This window comes from Amblyomma mixtum, chromosome 4, assembly GCF_055824585.1.
Source record: "Amblyomma mixtum isolate Tamu chromosome 4, ASM5582458v1, whole genome shotgun sequence".
NCBI lineage: Eukaryota > Metazoa > Arthropoda > Arachnida > Ixodida > Ixodidae > Amblyomma > Amblyomma mixtum.
In genome coordinates this window covers 4,253,241-4,276,404 of record NC_143015.1, presented here as the reverse complement: position 1 = coordinate 4,276,404, position 23,164 = coordinate 4,253,241, and positions in this window count along the sequence as shown.

Genomic DNA, 23,164 nt, shown 5'->3' with positions numbered 1-23,164 from the left:
AGATGCATGGAGTTAAACACGATCCATGAGGATGAGAATGAACGACAAGGCCACAGGTAAGGGCCTCGCCACCTAGTAGTTAGTAGTACTCATAGTGCGCTCTTCGTGCGGTCTAGACAGGTATGTGGACGATTGTACAATAGCTAAACAGGACAGGTAGAGTATTTTCCAAGAAAGAAAGCATTAGCTTCTAAAACACCAAGGATTCGAAGCCGTGAACGACAGAAATTCAGAAAAAAAATGTTGCAATAATTCGATTCCCAGCAACCATTTGCTCAATGTACATAACTGCAAAGAAATTATCGACCAAATGAAAGACAAAAACTAAGCTAAAGCCTAAAAACTTCACTTGGGGTACTATGAATGATAAGATGCTAGACGCGCTATCGGCCTGAAGGGCAGAGCTTACATTAAAATGCGTTTCGCGGTTCATGGCGTTTGCGCAGGCACGGCCCGGGAACTTCTCGATGGCCATCCAGGGCCGCTGTGACCGCGATGTTGACGGGCAGCGTGACCAAGTCGTAAGAGGACTCGTGGTGCACTCCCCCGTGGAATGATTGCTTGTGAGCTGATGTAATCTCACGACTCGACCGCGTGAGCACAAACTGCAGTCGGCCCTCGACTTGCTGCCCATGCGCAGTGTGGCCACGCCGGGTGCACTCATCCACGTGCGAACGGCGGCAAAGATGCGTGCACACCGCTTACCGCTCTCAACGGGTGCCTGAAGTATGGCACTGGCTAGTATGGTGTCCTGTGTGAATGAAATAACTTTTGGAAACAAGTTGTTCTGAACATGAATTATTATTCCCTAGTGCAGCGCTCCTGATATGGCGTGATGCCCTCAGGATTCACGGGTCGTTCTCCCGTCCTGCTCATAATTTACTCGGACAGTAGGACAAACACCTCGGAAGGTTTTTCATCTCGTGTGTAAAAGGCGCCTTCTCTGGCCCTTCCCATTACGTACCCTTCGGCGGTGTAGCTGGGTGATGACTGCGGTCCCGGACCTGACTCCTACGGCTAGTTCCTAAGAGCTTCTTTCGTTGTTATATTTGAGAGAGTCATCGACAGGATTCAGCTCTTCTCTTCCCTCTTGTATGGTTGTTGGAAATCGGGTGCAAATCACCGGCACATATTTGGCGTAACTACCCCCTTTATTCGACGTCCACAGAAAATGTTATGGTAGAGAGGAAATAATATTTCAAGCCAAAATGAACAAGTCAAGGCGCACAATCCGCTCAGCGGTTGAACGTTGTTCGGGTGGCGAAGGCAGTCTTATAAACCCTGGCTTTCCACCCGTAGTGGTGGTCTATGAGACCAACCAGGATGTAGCTGAGGCTCCGGTTTATACGCACTGAGATGTGGGTTTGTGGGCACCATGGAGCAGTTTTCGACAAGGACACGAGGCTGCTGTCTTCGGGACGACGACTGCATTGGGAAAAAAAACGGCTTTTATTTCAGTACGCTCGTGGCGGACGGTGGGCTTACCCACTCAGCAAGCTACCCGCGATGAAGATGGGTTTGAAAGCGAATGCCTTTAATAGCTCGTACTTGCGGCCATGACTCTGTCTGTCCGTCCGTTACATCTGAAGTGAAACTCACAAATAGTCATTACTAGTCACAAGTCATGACTTCCATCACCAACGCTAAACACTCATTTTTTAACAGCGACCTACCGCGCATGCTATGCGATAACCCCAAAAAATTTTGGCGCGTCATCAATCCCGCACCATCACACTCAATCACTCTCACTCATGCATCCGCTATTCAAGCCTCCGACACAGAATGCGCTAACATCTTCAATACGGCGTTCTCGTCAGTTTTCACCCAGGAGCGCAACCCGCCTCCAAGGATACCTCCTACTAATGCCACCTCACCGATGGACGCAATAACTTTTTCTTCAACTGGCATCTCGTCTTTAATTGAGAAAATGAAACTTTCCTTGTCAGCCGGCATCGACGAGATAAACACTAAACTACTAAAAAACACGAAATGTATCAGTGCAGTGTATCTTGAATTTTTGTTTTCGCAATCACTCTCTACAGGTCTCATTCCGGAAAACTGGAAAGTTGGGAAGGTCGTTCCACTCTACAAATCAGGTGACAAAAATTCCCCTCTGAACTACCGTCCTATTTCTCTAACTAGCGTCCCCTGCAAGATTATGGAACATGTCATATACTCTCATGTAATGGACTTCTTAGACGCTAACAATTTCTTCCATCCATCCCAGCACGGTTTCCGCAAGGGGTATTCATGCGAAACACAACTAGCCATGTTCCTCAACGACTTACATGCTGACCTGGACGCTAACCTTCAAGTTGACGCCATCTTTCTGGATTACGCTAAAGCATTTGATAAAGTTCCACATCAACGTTTAATACAAAAGCTTTCTATTCTAAACCTTCATCCTAACGTGCTAAACTGGATCAAGGCCTTCTTAAGAAATCGGTTTCAGTCGCTCATTGTAAATAACCAGTCTTCCAACCCTCTCCCTGTAACATCCGGCGTTCCACAAGGCTCTGTTCTTGCATCCCTATTGTTTTTAATATATATTAACGATCTCCCACAGTATGTATCCTGCCAAATTCGAATGTTCGCTGACGACTGCGTAATTTACCGCCAAGTAACAAACATAACTGATCAAGAAGCCCTCCAGCAGAACCTTAACCAAATTGAACAGTGGTGCGCAGATTGGCTTATGACCCTCAACCCTAGCAAATGCAAGCTTCTGTCCATCACCCGTCGCAAAAAGAGTCATGCCTTCCAATACAAAATCGCTAACGAGTCCGTAGAATCTGTATCATCTTTCAAATACTTAGGCGTCACATTATCTAATGACCTAACATGGAATGCACATGTTGCTAACGTGATATCATCGGCTAACAAAACTCTGGGATTTCTTAAACGTCACCTTCGCCTCACCTCACATCACGTGAAATTGCTCGCCTACAAGTCACTCATTAGACCTAAACTTGAATATGCATCCGCCATATGGGACCCGCATCATATTAACCTCGTAAACGATCTAGAAGCCGTTCAAAACCGCGCTACAAGGTTCATTCATTCTTCTTACTCCTACGACGTCAGTGTTTCAGCCTTAAAAACCAAATCAGCACTATCGCCTCTTTCCGTTCGTCGTCGCAAAGCCACGCTATCACTGTACCACAAGTTCTTTTACTCATCACTTAACCGTGCCCCTTATATCACGCCAGCATCATACATTTCTCACCGCACTACCCACACGCTTCAAGTTTTTCGCCCACGTGCCCGAACTGTTACTTTTTCAGCCTCCTTCTTCCCACGTGCAGCTAAAGACTGGAACGGCCTTCCCCATCATATCGTCGACATCACCTGTCCTTCATCATTTGCAAGCAATCTAAACAACATTTTTTGTTCATGATCACAAATAGCATTTGTCTTGTACCTTTTCTGCTAATCCCACCCCTTACGTAATACCCCGCGAGGGGTCTTTAAGGTAATAAAATGAAATGAAATGAAACTAGTTATTCACTCGAAAAAAAATCCTAAAATCTTGTGAACGGCGAGAATCGAACCACCAGCATTGTTTCATTGCCGCGCGTGCTAACCAGTATGGCACGCCTGTGTTTCTTTCATGTATTTATTTTACATGGCTATGTACAAAAAGGACACACACACACGGGCGCGCGCTCGCGCGTAAATATATATATATAGTGTACAGAGGCAACTCGCACAATGTGGATGGTCATAGTCTTTGTGGGAACGGTGCTGTGCTCGTGAGCACTGTGGGCAATTCCTCTGCGCGGGGACGCGCAGGCAGTCACTCGAGGCAGGACTTTGTACAAAGGGTTTATTCTCACATCAGGGGGGCCGGTCATCGTCGTGGCAGCTGGGTCAGGTGGTCCTTTCGGCAGGGCTGGTCCAAGAGCAAGAGCCCGCGAGCCTCTCCGGTCTCGCCTTATAAAGGCTTTCTCCCAGCCTCGCTCCCACCGCCCCCCCACTCGGGAAGAAGGGGTCCAAGGCTACCCGCGGTGAGCGGCGCGAGATTTGACTTGCCCGCGAGCAGACCCTACATCTCCCCCCCCCCCTCAAACGTCCGTCCCGGGGTCCGCCAGCAGGCGTTCGATGACCTCCGGGTCCGGGTCCATAGAGTCGTCGCAGGGGGGAGGGGTGCTCGCCGGGGGGCCGCTCACCGCTGGCTGGACGGGCTCCTCACGAGCCGCCTGGGGGGGCGAGGCGCCTGGCTCCGCTGGGGGCCCTGCCGGCAGCGCCCTCCAAAGCTCCTCGGCACTAAACACGGCCGGGGACTCCTGGTCCCTCTCCTCCAGGGTCAGGCCGCGGAAAGGCAGCGCCACTTCCTGGAGGTCACCGCCGCGAAGGGGCTGCGCCTGGTCCCGCCACCTGGACCGCGCGCAGTAAGAGATGGCCGCTCCGTTGGCGACCGTGGTCCAGGTGGCCATGTGCCGCAGGACCCTGGGCCGCTTGGGTTGCGGCTGCTCGGCGGCCGAAGCGCCGGCTGGGTGCTGAGGGGGGCCCTGCGCCTGGTTGTCTCTGGCCCTCTTGCGTTGGCCTGCACCACTGGGAGGTGCTCTCCAGTGGTTAGGCATGTGGTTTGGCGGGCGGTGGGGGCCACCGCGGCCGTGGAACCTGTGCCACTCGCGCGGCTCCTGCCGCCAGCCGGGTGGCGCGCCTTGATGGCGGCCACCGTTCGACGGTGGTCTGCCTTGCCTTCTGGAGTCCGAGCCACGGGCGTCGGTCCGCTGGAGCTTCCTAGAAGACATGCTGTTATGCGGTATGCTGTTATGTTGTCTGCATATTTTCCCTGTACAACTTATATCTATTTTTGGGGAGGCGAGAGCTCGTCAAGCTACACCCCTAGCTTTTTCTCTCTGCCTCCCTCATCCTTGTGATGAAAAATAAAGGCATTATTATCATTATTATACTGAGAGGGCGAGAGCACTGCGAGTGATAATTGATCGAGAGACACGGGTGCTACCTGGTCCTCAGGTTGTAGCGTCGGTTGCAAACCGCACCGCTACCTGCTCGTCCTCCCGGGGGTGAGATCGCCGCATCGCGCTGATTTTCCACCGCTTCGCAGCCATCGTCCTTGCGAAGGTGGAAAGCCTTCAAATAAGCGACATGCACCGGACCGGCGGTTTCGCCGTTTGTCAACAACCGCAACTGGTAGGTGAGCGGCGTAGTCCGTGCCGTAACTTCGTACGGCCCAGCCCACTTGTGCGCTAGCGACGCGGCGAAACCGCGCGCTGCGTTACTAAGTGGGTGCGTTCTCTTGAGTACTAGGTCGCCCGTGTTGACAACGACGTGACGGCGACCTTTGTTGTACTGATCCGCCTGCTCCATGCGCGCCACATCGAGGTTTTCGCGGGCTGCTCGCTGCGCTGCCTCCAGGCGCTCCCGGAGCCTTGCCGCGTACTGCGAAAGCGGAGGGGGCGCAGGCCCCGCCGCGTCGAGTAGGGCATTCTCTAGCGGAAAAGCGATCTCTCTCCCAAAATTCAAGTAAGCGGGTGTAATACCCACTGACCTGTTCACGGTTGTCCTTGTAGCGAACGCCAGTTCGGACAGCCGCGCGTCCCAATCTCTGTGCTGCTCGGTCGTCGCGACCAGCATGCTCTTCAGATTTCGATTCACCCACTCGGTTATGTTGCTCTGAGCGTGGTAGGGACTCGTTCTCCTGTGGCGGATTTGAAGCGCCCGACAGGAGTCTACAAAGACTTTGCTTGTGAAATACGAAGCATTGTCTGTAATCAGGTCGGAAGGGAAACCGAAACGAGTGAAAGTCTCCAACAGTTTTTCCCAAATTCGTTCCGACACAAGCTTCCTAAGGGGGAAAACCTCAACCCACTTGGAATAGTGGTCCGTTATTACCAGGATGAATTGGTTTCCGCGTGCGGACCGAGGGAGGGGTCCCATGATATCGCACGCGACCACTTGCCACGGGTAGTTGCTAACTACCGCCTTCATCATGCCAGCGGGCTTGCCCGCCCGCGGCTTGGCTACCTGGCATACCGGGCAGGTACGGGCGTATCCCAGCACATCCTTTCTCATGCCTGGCCAGGTCGCGACACGGCATAACTTGTCGTAAGTCTTACTGCCGCTGCCATGGCCTGCCAGCGCTGAGTCATGGAAGTACTGCAGGAACCGTTTCCGCAACCTTCTCGGGACCACGACTCGGAAAGGGGATGCTATCGCCGCTTCCTCGTCAAGTTGGGGAATATAGCGGAGCAGCAAGCCATCATCGCCCAGCAGATACGCGTCGTACTTGCCCTCAGCGTTCCCGGTGCAAGCTGCGCTGCTCGCAAGCTCCTTCAGCACCCGCTGGCAAAGACCGTCTGCTTTCTGGGCCTCGATCAGCTCTTCTCTACTGACCGCTACTCCCCAAGACAGATTTCTTTCTGCCTCGCTCCTAGGCAGGCGAGCGGTCGCCGCCACGAGCTGCTGTGTTTCCCTTCCGTCACAGCACCGTGCGGGACCTTTGTCCGTCTCCTCTCTCTCCAAACCGGGCGCGACACTCCCGTCCGCCCTCTCTTCCTCTCCAACAGCGGTGACGCCGCTTTTTACAAAGCTGGGCTGCGCCTCTGAAGCGCTTCCGCCAGCATTCCATGGTGCGCGCGATAAAGCATCGGCCACCTTGTTCACGCTGCCCCGGCGGTACTCGATGGCGTACGCGTAACGTTGCAACGTCAGCGCCCATCTCGCGAGTCTGCCTGCGGGGTTCTTGAGCCTCTTTAACCAAGACAATGCCTGATGATCTGTCTGCACGGTGAAGACCGCTCCGTCTAGGTACATGTCGAACTTCGACAATGCGAACATGATCGCCAGGCATTCTTTTTCGGTCACGGAGTAATTCCGCTCCGCCGATGTGAGCGTGCGACTAGCGAACGCGACAGGGCGCAGTTTGCCCTCGTGTTCCTGTAACAAAACAGCTCCAACACCGTAGTCACTAGCGTCTGTCTGCAAGACAAACTGCTTGTTCAGGTCGGGGAGGCGCAGACTAGCGGTATTCGCTATCGCGCGAGCCAAGGCAACAAATGCGTCACTCTGTTCCTTGCCCCAGACCCACTTCGAGCCTTTACGCAACAGCAGGTTCAGCGGCCTTGCAAGCTCCGAACAGCGCGGGATGAATTGCCTGTAGAACGCAACCATCCCCAAAAACCTCTGCAAGCTTTTCACATCCATGGGGCAGGGGTAGTTCAGAATTGCCTGCAGTTTGTCATCATTCGGTCTCAGTGTGCCATCATCCACGACAAAGCCCAAGAGGTTCACTCTCTTCGATGCCAACTGCACTTTCTTTGGATTTATGGTTAGACCGGCACGTCTCATTCTATCGAGAACGGAATTCAGGTGAATGAGGTGCTCCTCGAACGACTGTGAGAATATCACAACGTCGTCGAGGTACGCCATGGCGTAGTTGAACCTTGCATCGCCCAGCACGATGTCCATCAGTCGCATGAACGTGCTCGGGGCGTTAGACAAACCAAACGGGAGTCGAGTAAATTCGAAGAGCCCGCGGTGGCAGGTGAATGCGGTTTTCTCAATGTCACCTTCGGCCACCTCAATCTGCAGGTACCCTCTGCTTGCATCTAGGACTGTGAAGAACCTCGCGTTCCCTAACGCGTACATCACAGCCTCGATCGACTGGAAAGGGTACGCAACCGTAGGCGTCAGTGAGTTGAGCTTACGATAATCAACACACAGCCTGACCGATCCATCTTTCTTCGGTGCTAGAACCACTGGTGACGCCCAGGGACTTTGTGAGGGTCTCACCGCACCGGTGTCAATCATCTCGTCAAGGGCACAGTCGAGAAGCTGCCTCTTATGCGCACTTAACGGCCTCGGGTTACACCTGAAAGGGCGCGTATCACCCGTCTGAATCTCGTGCTGAAGCAGGTCGGTTCTGCTCGGTTTCTCCGTGAAGCAATCCGAAAACGGGAGTAAAGTTTCCGCGAGCCTTCGGCGCTGACTACTGGGTCCTGAGAAAGACGCAATAATCGCTTCCAACGGGCCACCGTCTCTCAGCGTCTCGAGGGAGCTCACCTGCCTTTCTGTCGCACAGGTGTGGACAACCACCTTTTTTGCAGGACAGCCGGGCAAGGATGCGCTTTCGAAGGGAATGAGGGGGGCGAGCTGGCTGTAACGATAGCCATTCTCCCCCATGTCGAGCACAATGCCTTCGCTCGAGAGAAAATTCCTTCCCAGAATTACTGGTATCGACAAGCCAGGCAGATAGACGAAGCGATGTCTCCGCTTTCTGCCGTCAAAACGCATCGTAAGACGCACTGCTCCCTTTGCCTTTGCGGCCCCAGCTGCTAAGCTTAACGGGGTTTCGGCCGGTCTGACACGGATGTTACCTATCCGGCAGGCCTCGTACACCTCGTCACCGACCAGTGACAGCGTTGAGCCCGTGTCTACGAGTGCAGAGTAGCATCGACCCGCTAACTGCACTAGCATAAAAGGGCTTGAGCGCGGAACGACTCCCTGAGTTCTACAGGCGAGCGGGACAAAGGCCTCCCCGTCGCCGGCGCGGGAGTTCTTTTCCTGACTAGCGCCTTGACAACCATGAAATTCTCCCGCTGACGGTGAAAGGCCGCTGCCACCAGACATCACCGCCAGCGCCTGGCGTTTCCCTGCATACGCCTAGCTTGGCATTCGCGTGCCACGTGGCCGGGCTGGTTGCAATTCCAGCAAAGCCGGTCATTCACCCGCCGCGTAGACGGAGGACCCCTCGTTCCACGAAGCGGTTGGGGACGGCTCTCCCCTTTCTCCGCGCATTCCTGACGCTCGCTCCGCGCGTGGCCTGTGAGACCGGCACGACGCCGCTGCTCGAATGCGTACGGGTCAAGCGCACGAGGGACAACAGGGGGTTCCGCCTGATTTTCCACGGCCATTACCTCGGCGCGCCGAGCCCTCATCGCGCATTCTCGGCCTCCATCCCATGCGCATCCCGGTTCTAGCGATTCGGCCGGCCTGGGGGGCGGCCGGTAGCGCAGTTCGGCGAGTAAATCCGCCTGCACGGTCTTGGCCTCCTGCGCTAGGGCCTCGAGGTTTGTAAAACTGCGGCCCCGCAGATACGGCTTGAAGCGTGGATGGCACTGCCTGATCACACGCGCAACCTGATCTCGGTCGGTTGCCATCGGATCTGCCCTCTTGTACAGCTCCTGCATTGCGCGTACGTATTCGAGGAGGCTTTCCTCTGGGTGTTGGGTGCGCAACGCGAGCTCATCCAGCATCCGGCGCTCATAATCAGGCGGCAAGAACTCGGCGCGGAAACGATCTTTGAAGTCCGCCATCGACTGGAAAGTCGGCTGGCAGCGCCTCCATCTCGCCGCGCTCTCGACGAGTGCTACAGGCAGGACCTGCCCTAGCACTACGTCATCTGGGGCGCCCAGAGCCGTCTGGTAGTCCTCGAGTTGTTGTAAAAACTCGTGGACTGATTTCGCGTCCGTGTACCCGGAAAAGGAGGGGACCTCCATATTTATCCGCGGGCGCGATGCTGTCGCCGATGCTTCCGATGCTGCGGCCTGGTTGGCGCCAGCCACCGAACCGAGCTGACGGGCTAATGCGGCAAACATCTCAGTCACCTGCCCCATTACGGCCGCCGCGTCGGCCGTCTCACTACCTGCTGCCCCGCCATCCAAAGCCGTGGCTGAAACATCCTTTCTGGGAGGCATAGTTCGCGCTAACTGTCCGGCCGCACCGGCTAACTGCTCATGGCAACAAGAACATTCACACACACAACAATCTATCTACAAACACGCGGAAATACACAACAGAAAACGCCCGAAAACTACATAAATAACACAAGACCCCTAACAAATTTACAACACTGCACAAGTCGCTACCCCGCGAACATTCCGCCTGACCCGCTCCTTAACCCTATCGGTCCGGCGTGGCCCTGAACAAAGAGGGCCTGCCACGAGTCTGGCTGCACGTCCCAAAATCGGCAGAGAAATCGTCCACAAGGTGTTAATTAAAGCCCCACGTTGGGCGCCATTATTTGTGGGCAATTCCTCTGCGCGGGGACGCACAGGCAGTCACTCGAGGCAGGACTTCGTACAAACGGTTTATTCTCACATGACAGGGGGGCCGGTCGTCGTCGTGGCAGCTGGGTCAGGTGGTCCTTTTGGCAGGGCTGGTCCAGGAGCGAGAGACCGCGAGCCTCTCCGGTCTCGCCTTATAAAGGCTCTCTCCCAGCCTCGCTCCCACAGCCCCCCCACTCGGGAAGAAGGGGTCCAAGGCTACCCGCGGTGAGCGGCGCGAGATTTGACTTGCCCGCGAGCAGACCCTACAGCACCAACCCAAACTTCGTCAGCTTCGACGTCGACTTCTTCAGTTTCGTCGGTTCTGGCTATTGGGGCATCAAACCCCAACTCTCTTTCTTACAACACCCGCGGGGTGAACAGGCACAATCCTGGCGGCCTAAAGGCACGTGACGATAGCTGGGTCTTAGTAGGGTTCAGTCGGTGGAAATGGACAGTTTCACGGCCGCGGCGACGATGATCACGCGAAGGCGTGAGGGGTCGACGAGATAATTGTCTTTGGACGCTTGCTGTACAACGCGATAGGGGCCTTGGTATTTGCTAAGCAGTTTCGTAGACTGGCCCGGGCTGGAAGACGGCACCCAAGCCCAAACCAAGGATTCGGAGCGATAAGACGGCGGCAGAGAGGTTGAAGCGGAACGGATGATTTTCTGACGGTGCTGGTGTAAGGAAACGGGAGAGTTGACGGCATTCTTCGGCATGCGCAGCGGCTTGAGAGACGGTTGTAAATTCGGAAAAATCTGGGTGATAAGGGAGTATGGCGTCTATAAGGGAGGAAGGCTTCCGGCCGGAGAGAAGAAAATTTGGAGAAAAACGAGTAGTTGCTTACGTTGCAGACTTGTAAGAGAAGGTAACGAAGGGTAGAACGCGGTCCCAGTTTAAATGATTGGATGAAATATACTTGGTCATCATGTCGCCGATGGTGTGGTTAAAGAGCTCGGTCATGCCATTTGTCTGCGGATGGTACGAGGAAGTTGTGCGGTGAACGATATGACACTCCCGAAGAATGGCTCCCACGACACCGGACAAGAAGACGCGACCCCGATCGATGAGCAATTCCTGAGGCGCACGATGACGAAGAATGATGTTCTCAAGTAGGAAACCAGCGACGTCAGAGGCTGTGGCAGCTGATAAATGGGTAGTTTTCGCTTAGAGCATGAGATGATCAATGGCGACAATGATCCAGCGGTGGCCTGTGGAAGTACTGGTAAGAGGGCCATAAAGGACTATTCCAACGCAGTCGGACGCGACACCGACTCTTGCACGATGTTCACCCCGGTATTGGCCTTTCAGGTTGTTTACCTAGACTACGCTAAGGAGACTCGTAGTAGCGATCGTTGTCTTTTCGCGGTGTCGTGCCCCTACGACTTGAAATGGCGCACTGCGCTCCGTGTGTTATGTGACATACTTGCCTTTAATTTGTTATCTGAGCTAATGCTGTTGCTTTCGGGATATGTTGAACTTCATCCTGGCCCCGGACCAACCAACATTTCCGATGTTTTAGATGCTCTCAAGCGGCTAGAAGAACACCATACAGCCTTACGTACCGACCTTGATCAATTGAAAAGAACCCAAATCAGCGATGAAACACAACTAACTGCACTTTTAAACCGATAGCAGTGCTCGAATTAGACAAGCATAAAATGGTAGCACCATCAAAACAAGTAGAGACTAGCCAGATTAGGCAAGACATCTCTGAACTAAAGGCCGCCAACATATACGCGAAGAATAGAATGCGCCGAAACAACCTGCTCTTTTTCGGCTTAGATGACAGCGACAAAGAATCGTGGACTGAATCGGAGGAAAAAGTTATTGCGCTGTGCAAAGAAAAACTAGATTTGAATCTAGGACCAAACGCAATAGAACGCACCCACCGCATTGGTTAATTCTGAACGGAAAAAAGCGGCCAACATTAGTTAAAATGAATCACTTCAGGGCAAAAGAAAGCGTGCTCGTATGTGGTCGTATCGTAAATTGGAAGAAACACCGAGAAGACTTCGAATTCGCGACTAGACTCGCTCGCTCCAAATTAGTTCAATTCATTAAACCCCGAGTGTGTAGCTCTAAGCTTCGGTACGATAAACTTATCGTTGGCGAGAAATGTCATGCCTCTGATACCATAACAGAAACAGATACGAACACCAACACCTTGGCAACCATAAATGGAGCACAGAACAAAAAAATTCAGGGGCACTTTGGCTCTCTAAAGTGCTGCAATGCGAAAGCGTTTCGTGGCGCACTGTTTGTTTTTATTTACATTTATATTTAATATCTTGTTTTTTTTTGCTCATTTTCCTATTTTTTGTTTCTACTTTGATTTTCATATCTTATTTTATTCTGTTCTTAATTTGTTTGTTATCTTATTTTTATTTTTATTTCTCCTTTTCTTGACTTTATTCCTTTTAGTTTTGTTAATGAAACCCATGCATTCACTAGGTGCGCCTTTATTCATGCTCGAAACCTGCAAAGCTGCTGCAAAGCTTTCTTGGTGCGGTGGTAGCGTCTCCGCTTGAATGCCAAAGGCCCTAGTTTCTTTTTCAAATGCCAAAGGCCGCAGTTTCTTTTTGAATAGTGACGCCTAAAGGCGGACAAATCTGCCGACACGGCTGTCGACAAGGCTGCCGACAAGGCTGCCGACAAGGCTGCCGACAAGGCTGCCGACAAGGCTGCCGATGCGTCTGTCGACACCGCTGCCGACGCGTCTGCTAACGACAGTATGAGGCTTAAAGGCTTAAAGGCCTTAATACGCAGCAGGCCTCACAGCAAGACAAGTGACACTCTACTGAACTGCATGAACCCATTCCGCCAAGCAATCGTCATTCACCAGCACTCATCAACATCGCTTTTACTAATATACGGAGTGTTCTACCTAAACGCCATCAGGTTCACAGTTTCATTGAAGTCACAGACGCCGATATGGTCATACTCACAGAAACTTGGCTACACCCAGAGATTGAAGGCCGGGAACTGTTCCCCTCAGAGTTCCACCTCGCCACATACCGCAAATATCGCACTAACCGAAAAGGGGGAGGAGTTCTAATAGCCGTTCGTAATAATCTGCAGTCCTCGCTTATCCGGTGTGATAATAACCTAGAAATGACCTGGGTATGCCTTCACAACGCCTGCGAAAAGCTAGAGTTCGGTGTCTGCTATAGACCTCCAGAGAGTCACCTATCATTCCCTGATTCCCTACGCCATGAATTAACGATTATTAGGAATGAGTATCCTAAGCACCCATATTTCTGTTTGGTGATTTCAATTACCCACAAATTAACTGGTCATTGCTTTCGACACTAACTTCGGCACCTGCAAACGAACAGAAACTTTTTCTAGAACTAATCCTCGACTTTAACCTTTAGCAAGTGATAACAAGTCAAACGAAAGGAGACATCCTAGATTTCTTGCTCCCAAGTCACCCGCACGAAGTAAAATCTATTATTGCCCTTCCTGGATTAAGCGACCACAACCTTGTTCACATCTCCATGAGGCTACCTTTAAAAAAGAAATCACCAACCAGCAAACTGATAAAAGACTACATAAGGGCTGATTTTGACGCTATCTTTCAAAATTTTTCGACAAATTTCGTTGCACTTACCTCAATCGGAAACCTAACTTAAACTGGAATTTGTACAAAGACACCCTGCTACATTTGGAAAGTAAGCACGTTCCAACACTACTTACAAAATGAGATACTAAGAATCAGTGGTTTAACAAACGGCTGAAGTCTCTCCTTGGCAAAAAGAAGCGCCTGTATCGAACAGCAAAACTTCAAAGTAGTCACTTAGCATGGGAAAATTATCCCTCGTGCGCCCAACAGTATACCACAGAACTGACAAGTGCTAAAGTCAAGTTTTACTGTCAAGATTTATTATAAATCCTTCAGTCTAACCCAAACAAATTTTGCCGCATGCTATCTAATAAACCACAAGATCGCCATGTACAACTCCTAGATGCTTCGTACAAAAACCAGTGCTTACGAACACGGACAGAGGACAAGGTGAAACAGACTGACGGCGCGGAACTTACAGCTGAATTTGATTCATACGTACACAGTCAATTTATACATTTACACAGACATGCGCAAAGACATCTTGTCAAACCCGGATACACTGTTTCCACTCACAAGCGTAAAAATAGAGAAAACAAAAAACAGCAATCATCCATTCAAGTCACGTGTGTCATTACCTCACCCTCCCTACCCAGAATGAAGCAGGCTCATTTCCCTCCCTGACAAGCTAATCGAGGATTTGCTTACGCATCCCTCGCCCTTCCTGATGATGTGAAATGCTTCCGCGATCTCCCTCGTGCGCTGATCGTGATATACAAACAACACTTCCGTGTCAACAAAATACGGAACACAATCACACGAGAGGCAGTGTTGTGCTACATTTCTATTATGTCTGCTGCTGACCGAATTGGCGTGTTCTCTGAGGCGAATGTTGATACAACGGCCCGTCTGGCCGATGTACACACGGCCGCAAGACAAAGGGATAAGATACCCCACTCCCTTCCTACAGGCAATGTACATGTTTGCATGCTTAACATTTCAGACGTTCTTGCTATCCTTCCCCTCGCGTTTCCTCTGCACTGCAGCCCCTACTTCTGCTAGTTTATTGGGAGCAGAGAAAACCAGGCTTAATCCGTATCGGGCCCCTACTCTCTTAAGCCTGTGAGATACTGCGTGAATGTACGGCATAACTGCCACATTTCTTTCTTTAGAACCTGTACTAAGTTCTGAGGAGTGGCCCGATGCCTTCACCTTTTTGGACATCTTTTCAGCACAAGACACGATAAGGGCCTCCGGGTACCCTGCATCCCTGCACCTGCTTGCCTGCGTGAGGAGGCTGTTTCCCATCCTATGGTGGCATGATTTAGTCACAGCCATATAAGGCGGCTCTTAACAACACATGTTTTACAATTTTAGAATGCAAGGAGCCATAGTTGAGCAACGGTTTCGCGCTCCGAGGGGAGTACTCCCAACAGACGTGATTTGGTTCAAAGGTTAATTTCAAATCTAGAAACTGCAAGGATCCCTGTTGAGGCACTTCTTGTGTAAACTCTAGTCCTGAAGCATTGCGGCCGAAAACATCAAGGACTCGAGACACGCAACCAGGGCTTGGAGACTTCGCTAGTACCAAAAAATCATCGACATAGCGGAAAATGCGAGTGCCACTTCCAGCCAGCTCTTCATCCACTAGTCTATCAACTCTTCCCAGAAAAATATTGCTTAGAATGGGGGCTACCTTAGAGCCTATGCAGACCCCAAATTTTTGCGCATAAAACTGGCCGTCCCACACTATATACGTGTTGTTGAGGTAAAAAACCCAAAGTTCCATGAAGGACGCAGTACTAATCCCACAGCTGTTTTGAAAACTGCATTCATCATTGTCTTCCGTGATGCACCCCTGAACGTACTGCATAACTTGAGCATGTGGGAGCGAATAGAACACGTCAACAACATCAATGCTGAAACCCAGGCACGTGGCAGGATTCTCCTTCAGGAGCAGGTTTGTAAGGGCTTCTGAGTTGGGAATAAGGAACGGGTCAATAACATTAATCATCATCATTTATTGACCATTAAAGGCCCCTGGGTGGTGGGGCATTACATAAGGGGGAGGCGTTACATAACAAAAATACACCAGGTCACAATCAGTGCTATATACATGTACTGGCAGGATATAAAGAAAAAAAATGCACATGAACCCATCACAGAGAGTGGCCAAACATTTATGAAACGGTAGTTAAACACAAAAAGAATAATCAACATCAGGTTTTTAAGTGCGACAGCAGCAATATGCGGAACTTACACGGATCTCCTTCGATGTCAATGCACTCGGGTAATGAATTCCATTCTTCGATGGCAACGGGTAGAAAAGACTTGTTAAATGCGTTAGTGGAGCCGTGCAGGCGTAGAATGCTCATGGAGTTAAAGAGACGGCGCGAAGTTCTGAGGGGCGGAAGCAAAATGGAGTCCCGAAGTGATGGAACACAATGGTAAAGTATGTGGAACAATGACAAACGGGCAATTTTCCGCCTGTGCACCAGTGGCTCTATGTCGAGAGACAGTTTTATATTTGTAACGCTAGAGTGGGTGTGATAGTCGGATGAAATAAAGCGGGTTGCACGGTTTTGAATAGCTTCTAGGGTGTCGATTAAGTAAGCTTGGTGGGGGTTCTAAATAGGAGAGGCATATTCTAGTTTAGTGCCGACGAATGTATTGTAGGCTAGTTTTCGGGTAGAAGGTGGGGAAGAACCAAGGTGCCGTCTGATAAACCCGAGTGATTTCGAAGCATCAGCTGCCAGTTTCGTAATATGCTCGGACCACGTGAGGTTGTTGGTGATATGAATTCCTAGATACCAGTATGAAACGAATTTGGAAAGGGTGGTTGAGTTCAATGAATATGCGTAGTTGTCAGTGGTGCGCTTGCGTGTTACCTGCATGTACTTACACTTGGAAACGTTGACCTGCATTAGCCATGTGAAACACCAATCTTCAATTCTGCTTAAGTCATTTTGAAGGATGAGCTGGTGTTTTTTAGTGGTTATGCGACGGTACAAGACGCAGTCGTCTGCGAAAAGACCAATGGTCGATGGCCGATATGTGCTTTGAAAGAAAGGTGGAAACAATCAACTGCCAAGAGCTACGCTCAGAAACAATGGTTCTGAACGGAATATGCTACGGACGAAGTGTGGGGGCCCAACCCTCACCTGAACTTGCGTCGCTTCCGGGACTAGTGTAGGACGACTTACCAACTTCCTGTGGAACGTCATCCGCCCTCTCTTCACAAGCCGCCTTAACGACTTCCCCCGGAAGGGAAGCTTCTAGTCCTTGGTGACGTGGCTTCCGATCAAATTAAGACGTTATGTCTTGGACCCAAGTATTGCCTGGGGCCCGGTATGAAAGTTGTTGAGAAATTGGCCTTCGCGCGTCATGTTGCGTTTAAAGCTCCCGTTGAGGAGAGACCCAGATGTGTGTCTGAATGCATTGATGCGGTCGCTGGTAGCGGCAGTACGGATGGTCAACGTAACAAGTTCCGTTCTCTGGTTAACTCTTTATGTGAAAATCGGCTGCGGGCCATGCAAGCCGAAAAAGAAGGATTTCTTGTAGTACATTCTGAGGATGCTTTTGCTAAGAAAGCACATGAGGCGGTGCTAAAGAATGTTAGAATTGTTAAGGCCCAGCCATCTCGGTGTAAGCAGAAGGCATGTTATCTCCTTCAGAAGTGTAGTCTAGAGGGTTTGGCGAGGAAGGTGAAGGGTGCTGAATGTTCCGTACTGGAAATGTTCTTCACAACCAAAACCCACAAACCGGATATTAAGTTCAGAACAATTGTTTCTGAGCGTAGCTCTTGGCAGTTGATTGTTTCCACCTTTCTTTCAAAGCACCTATCGGCCCTTAATGTTATTGACCCGTTCCTTATTCCCAACTCAGAAGCCCTTACAAACCTGCTCCTGAAGGAGAATCCTGCCACGTGCCTAGGTTTCAGCATTGATGTTGTTGACTTGTTCTATTCGCTCCCACATGCTCAAGTTATGCTGTACGTTCAGGGGTGCATCACGGAAGACAATGATGAATGCAATTTTCAAAACAGCTGTGGGATTAGTACTGCGTCCTTCATGGAACTTTGGGTTTTTTACCTCAACAACACGTATATAGTGTGGGATGGCCACTTTTATGCGCAAAAATCTGGGGTCTGCATAGGCTCTAAGGTAGCCCCCATTCTAAGCAACATTTTCCTGGCAAGAGGTGATAGACTAGTGGATGAAGAGCTGGCTGGAAGTGGCACTCGCATTTTCCGCTATGTCGATGATTTTTTGGTACTAGCGAAGTCTCCAAGCCCTGGTTGCGTGTCTCACGTCCTTGATGTTTTCGGCCGCAATGCTTCAGGACTAGAGTTTACACAAGAAGTGCCTCAACAGGGATCCTTGCAGTTTCTAGATTTGAAATTAACCTTTGAACCGAATCATGTCTGTTGGGAGTACTCCCCTCGGAGCGCGAAACTGGTGCTCAACTATGGCTCCTTCCATTCTAAAGTTGTAAAAACAGGTATTGTTAAGAGCCGCATTATATGGCTGTGACTAAATCATGCCACCATAGGATGGGAAACAGCCTCCTCACTCAGGTAAGCAGGTGCAGGGATGCAGGGTACCCGGAGGCCCTTATCGTGTCCTGTGCTGAAAAGGTGTCCAAAAAGGTGAAGGCATCGGGCCACTCCTCAGAACTTAGTACAGGTTCTAAAGAAAGAAATGGGGCAGTTATGCGTTACATTCACGCAGTATCTCACAGGCTTAAGAGAGTAGGGGTCCAATACAGAGTAAGCCTGGTTTTTTCTGCTCCCAATAAATTAGCAAAAGTAGGGGCTGCAGTGCAGAGGAAATGCGAGGGGAAGGATAGCAACAACGTTTGCAAAGTTAAGCATGCAGACAAGTACGTTGCCTGTAGGAAGGGAATGGTGTATCTTATCCCTTTGTCTTGCGGCCGTGTGTACATCGACCAGACAGGCCGTTGTATCAACATTCGCCTCACAGAACACGCCAATTCGGTCAGCAGCAGAGATAATAGAAATGTAGCACAACACAGCCTCACGTGTGATTGTGTTCCGTATTTTGTTGACACGGAAGTGTTGTTTGTACATCACGATCAGCGCACGAGGGAGTTCGCGGAAGCATTTCACATCATCAGGAAGGGCGAGGGATGCGTAAGCAAATCCTCGATTAGCTTGTCAGGGAGGGAAATGAGCCTGCTTCATTCTGGGTAGGGGGGGTGAGGTAATGACACACGTGCTTTGAATGGATGATTGCTGTTTTTTGTTTTCTCTATTTTTACGCTTGTGAGTGGCAACCGTGTATCCGGGTTTGACAAGATGTCTTTGCGCATGTCTGTGTAAATGTATAAATTGACTGTGTACGTATGAATCAAATTCAGTTGTAAGTTCAGTGCCGTGAGTCTGTTTCACCTTGTCCTCTGTCCGTGTTCGTAAGCGCTGGGTTTTGTACGAAGCATCTAGGAGTTGTACATGGCGATCTTGTGGTTTATTAGATAGCATGCGGCAAAATTTGTTTGGGTTAGACTGAAGGATTTATAATAAATCTTGACAGTAAAACTTGTCTTTAGCACTTGTAGGTTCTGTGGTATACTGTTGGGCGCACGAGGGATATTTTTCCCATGCTATGTGACTACTTTGAAGTTTTGCTGTCCGATACAGGCGCTTCTTTTTGCCAAGGAGAGACTTCAGGCGTTTGTCAAACCACTGATTCTTGGTATCTGATTTTATAAGTAGTGTTGCAACGTGCTTACTTTCCAAATGTAGCAGGGTGTCTTTGTACAAATTCCAGTTTGAGTTAGGTTTCCGATTTAGGTAAGTGCAACGAAAGTTGTCGAAAATTTTTGCAAGATCATTGTTTATAGCGTCAAAATCAGCCCTTTTGTAGTCTTTTATCAGTTTGGTGGTTGGTGATTTGTTTTTTAAAGGCAGCCTCATGGAGATGTGAACAAGGTTGTGGTCGCTTACTCCAGGCAGGACAGTAATAGATTTTACTTCGTCCGGGTGACTTGGGAGCAAAAAATCTAGCATGTTGTCTCCTTTCGTTGGACTTGTTATCACTTGCTGAAGGTTAAAGTCAAGCATTAGTTCTAGAAAGAGTTTCTGTTCGTTTGCAGGTGCCGAACTTAGTGTCGAGAGCAATGACCAGTCAATTTGTGGGTAATTGAAATCACCAAACAGAAATATGGGTGGTTAGGATACTCATTCCTAATAATCGTTAATTCATGGCGTAGGGAATCGGGGAATGGTAGGTGACTGTCGGGAGGTCTATAGCAGACACTGAACTCCAGCTTTTCACAGGCGTTGTGAAGACATAGCCATTTCATTTCTAGGTTATTATCACGCCGGATAAGCGAGGACTTCAGAGTGTTACGAACGGCTATTAGAACTCCTCCCCCTTTTCGGTCAGTGCGATCTTTGCGGTATGTGGCGAAGCGGAAGTCTGAGGGGAACAGTTCCTGGGCTTCAATCTCTGGGTGTAGCCAAGTGTCTGTGAGTATGACCATATCGGCGTCTGCGACTTCTGTGAAACTGTGAACCTGATGGTGTTTAGGTAGAACACTCCGTACATTAGTAAAAGCGATGTTGATGAGTGCGGGTGAATGACGATTGCTTGGCGGAATCGGTTCATGCAGTTCAGTAGAGTGTCACTTGTCTTGCTCTGAGGCCTGCTGCGTATTAAGGCCTTCAAGCCATTAGGCCTCATACTGTCGTTAGCAGACGCGTCGGCAGCGGTGTCGACAGACGCATCGGCAGCCGTGTCGGCAGCCTTGTCGGCAGATTTGTCCGCCTTTCGGCGTGACTGCTTAAAAAGGAACTGCGCCGAGGGTGGGAATCGAACTAGGGCCTTTGGCATTTGAAGCGGAGACGCTACCACTGCACCAAGAAAGCTGAAGGTTTCGAGCATGAATAAAGGCGCATATAGTGAATGCATCGGTTTCATAAATAAAATAGAAGGAATAAAGTCGAGAAAAGGAGAAATAAAAAATAAAAATAAGATAGTAAACAAAATAAGAACAGAATGAAATAACTAAGAACGAAAACCACGCAAAGGACGATACACAGGGAAGAAGTAGACAGGACGAGCGCGGACTTGCAACTGTTTATTGAAACACATCTTCCTTCCATCACCAGCCTTACGCAAGCGCAACAAGCGAACTCTATCTTATCGAGTTCAGGAACTTCAGTTCCTTCTTGTACAGATGAACCGAAGCCTCGCTTACACACTTTTCGGGCCCATATCTATCAATCTGCCAATCTATCAATCTATCAATCGGCGGCTTGTAAGCTGTCCCGTTTGTGCGCGCTAACTAACAATGAATCGGGAACAAAAGCAGGCTGTGGTGTAAACCACAAAATCAAGTTTGTGTCCTGTAGAATGGGAGTAGTATATGAAATCCCGCTTAGTTGCGGCTCAGTTTACGTGGGACAAACGGGACGCTGCATTAATAAGCGCCTACAAGAACATAAAACTTCGTTGGGCTCTCACAGCGGCATGCATTTGCCAAAATACTGTCTTGTGACAATAAATGCACGTCACTCTTTGAGCGTACAAAGATAATCGGAAGGACCAAAGATCAGAAAACACGTGAGGTCATCGAAGCCTGGCAGACTGATAGATATGGGCCCGAAAAGTGTGTAATCGAGGCTTCGGTTCATCTGTACAAGAAGGAACTGAAGTTCCTGACCTCGATAAGATAGAGTTTGCTTGTTGCGCTTGCGTAAGGTTGGTGATGGAAGGAAGATGTATTTCAATAAACAGTTGCAAGTCCGCGCTCGTCCTGTCTACTTCTTCCCTGTGTATCGTCCTTTGCTTGGTTTTCGTTCTTAGTTCATGGATTACCAACTAGCCCCCATCGTACACTCCTTCAATTCGAATAAAATAAGATATGAAAATAAAAGTAACAACAAAAAATAGGAAAAGGAGCAAAAAAACCAAGATATGAAAAATAAAAAGTAAATAAAAACAAACAGTGCGCCACAAAACGCTTTCGCATTGCAGCACTTTAGAGAGCCAAAGTGCCCCTGAATTTTTTTGTTCTGTGCTCTATTTATGGTTGCCAAGGTCTTGGTGTCCGTATCTGTTTTTGTTATGGTATCAGAGGCATGAAATTTCTCGCCAACGATAACTTTATCGTACCGAAGCTTAGAGCTACACCCTCGGGGCTTTATGAATTGAACTAATTTGGAGCGAGCGAGTCTAGTCGTGAATTCCAAGTCTTCTCGGTGTTTCTTCCAATTTACGACCACATACGAGCACGCTTTCTTTTGCCCTGAAGTGATTCATTTTAACTATTATTGGCCGCTTTTTTCCGGTGCGAATTAACCAATGCGGTGGGTGCGTTCTATTGCGTTTGGTCCTAGATTCAACTGTAGTTTTTCTTTGCACAGCGCAATAACTTTTTCCCCCGATTCAGTCCACGATCCTTTGTCGCTGTCATCTAAGCTGAAAAAGAGCAGGTTGTTTCGGCGCATTCTATTCTTCGCGTCTATGTTGGCGGCCTTTAGTTCAGAGATGTCCTGCCTAATCTGGCTAGTCTCTACTTGTTTTGCTGGTGCTACCATTTTATGGTTGTCTAATTCGAGCACTGCTATCGGTTTAAATGTGCAGTTAGTTGTGTTTCATCGCTGATTTGGGTTCTATTCAATTGATCAAGGTCGGTACGTATGGCTGTATGGTGTTGTTCTAGCTGCTTGAGAGCATCTAAAACATCGGAAAGGTTGGTTGATCCGGGGCCAGGATTAAGTTCAGCATATCCCGAAAGCAACAGCATTAGCTCAGATAACATATTAAAGGCAAGTATGTCACATAACACACGGAGCGCAGTGCGCCATTTCAAGTCGTAGGGGCACGACACCGCGAAAAGACAACGATCGCTACTACGAGTCTCCTTAGCGTAGTCTAGGTAACTAACCTGGAAGGCCAATACCGGGGTGAACATCGTGCAAGAGTCGGTGTCGCGTCCGACTGCGTTGGAATCGTCCTTTATGGCCCTCTTCCCAGTACTTCCACAGGCCGCCGCTGGATCATTGTCGCCATTGATCATCTCATGCTCTCAGCGAAAACTACCCATTTATCAGCTGCCACAGCCTCTAACGTCGCTGCTTTCCTACTTGAGAACATCATTCTTCGTCATCGTGCGCCTCAGGAATTGCTCATCGATCGGGGTCGCGTCTTCTTGTCCGGTGTCGTGGGAGCCATTCTTCGGGAGTGTCATATCGTTCACCGCACAACTTCCTCGTACCATCCGCAGACAAATGGCATGACCGAGCTCTTTAACCACACCATCGGCGACATGATGACCAAGTATATTTCATCCAATCATTTAAACTGGGACCGCGTTCTACCCTTCGTTACCTTCTCTTACAAGTCTGCAACGTAAGCAACTACTCGTTTTTCTCCAAATTTTTTTCTCTCCGGCCGGAAGCCTTCCTCCCTTATAGACACCATACTCCCTTATCACTCAGATTTTTCCGAATTTACAACAGTCTCTCAAGCCGCTGCGCATGCCGAAGAATGCCGTCAACACTCCCGTTTCCCTACACCAGCACCGTCAGAAAATCATCCGTTCCGCTTCAACCTCT